Source organism: Elaeis guineensis, chromosome 3 (assembly GCF_000442705.2).
Source record: "Elaeis guineensis isolate ETL-2024a chromosome 3, EG11, whole genome shotgun sequence".
Classification (NCBI taxonomy): domain Eukaryota; kingdom Viridiplantae; phylum Streptophyta; class Magnoliopsida; order Arecales; family Arecaceae; genus Elaeis; species Elaeis guineensis.
The window spans coordinates 120,780,537-120,782,353 of NC_025995.2; positions in this window are offsets into that span (position 1 = coordinate 120,780,537).

The following is a 1,817-nucleotide window of genomic DNA, read 5'->3' on the forward strand; positions in this document are numbered from 1 at the left end:
AGATACAGATAAAAGAGAAAGAATTCACGGTCCTATCACTATTTGCAGGGAATCACAAAAAGATAAAGACTTGTCAACCCGATCATATGAAATGCCCAAGGTTTTTAACCCACCCGACCCCATAATCTCTCTCCCTTTAAGTTTCTTTTCCTTCCCTATCCCTTCTCGATGCCTTCGGGAACCATTAGAAGGCTATCCTCAACACCCTTTTTTTTCCTTCCGATAATCCTGACATTCCAAGCATACAAAGATGTGCTTCTCTTCTTCTTCTTTCAAAGAAAGGTTCTTTTTCCGTCTATAGTTAGGAAAACAACAAAAGCTAGAGAGAATGAAACATTGTTCTGATGAGCGTACCATTACTTTTGCCAGAAAACGACAGGGAAAAGGGGAATCGGTGACCTTTCCACAGTAACAAACTCCTGATCCCCTTCAGACCAGATGGCCAAAATCGAACAGACGAACATCTCCAGTACAGGGGAGAACAATGATCGCCTGTGGGAAGAAAGAATAGATAGCAAGGAATCGATCGATCGATCGATTGATCAAATCACCGAAAATGACAAGAAAGTGCGAGAAAATAAGATCAAAAGAATCTTTGGTCAATCCCTTTTAACACAATCTCATCGACAACCCCACCCTCAAATAAAGCTCAAGAAAGCCTAAAACTGTTGCTCAAATGCACTCGAATCCGGGACGACTCGGTCCATAGAAAGAAATCTTTCGACGTTTTATCCGAATAACCTCTTGAATCCTTGAAGAAATTTAAAGACCTAAACCTAATTCTGTAGCAAAGAATAGAACAAAAGACAACTTGGTTCAACAGCATTGCATGACGACCTTTCAGCAAATCTTCGTTTCTCCGAAGCCAGAAGAATCAAAATGCAGCACGGAAAAAGGAGCCAGATCTATCAAATCGAAATTGAGATCGCTAGGAAAACAAGAAGTAAACCCTAGCCCTAGAAAAGAAAAAGGGGAAGAGGAAAAGGCGATCGACACGAAGAAAGCGAAGAGAGAGAGGGTATATTCGCTTCCCTTCTTCCCCAGCTTCATGTTCCTCTCCGCACCGCCATCCGGCAGCTATTGCTCCAAAATACCCCTCTATTTCCTCCATTCCCCGCAACTAACCCTTCTCCTCGTACGACATCGCGCGGCGTCGGTGCAACGCGGAATGCCCCATCTCACACCGTGAGTTATAAAAATTTAAAATGCCAACCGTCCGATGTGGGACTTTGAAAACGGCCTGCCTTTGGTGGCTATGAATGTAAATAGGTGATGAATGGGGTTCTAATGAAGAGAGCGTTTTAAACTGGGATTCTGGTTGGTGGGGACAGGAAAGAGCATGGTGGGCCAGCAAATGGAACGGACCGGACCGGTCCGGACGTGACGGTCCCCCCCCCCAGCCGCGGTCATTCTTTGCTGTCCTCGGTGTGGTCGGGTGGACCACCGGACCGGGCCTCGCGAAGGACTGCTGCCGTCTGAGCCAGGGCTGATACCGTCAGGACGGTGTGTTCCTGACGGTGTCCGACCCAACCCCAACGTCTCGAGAACGGCGATTGCAACGGCGCGGTTTGATGGAAACGTAGCCGGACCCGGGGATCCAAATTCGTGGTTTTTTCTTTTAATTAAAAAAATCGGAATTCGAGAGTTTCCGAATGGATGGACAAATACTAAAATAGATCATATTAAGCCATTTTAAATTTTTATATCAGTATATTGGTTTATAATATTTTAAATGTAGAAGAACAATGTATGAGCTTATGTTAATCTGATTTACTGTCAACATTGCTATGAAAAGCCAGCATGTATTGCATCATCAT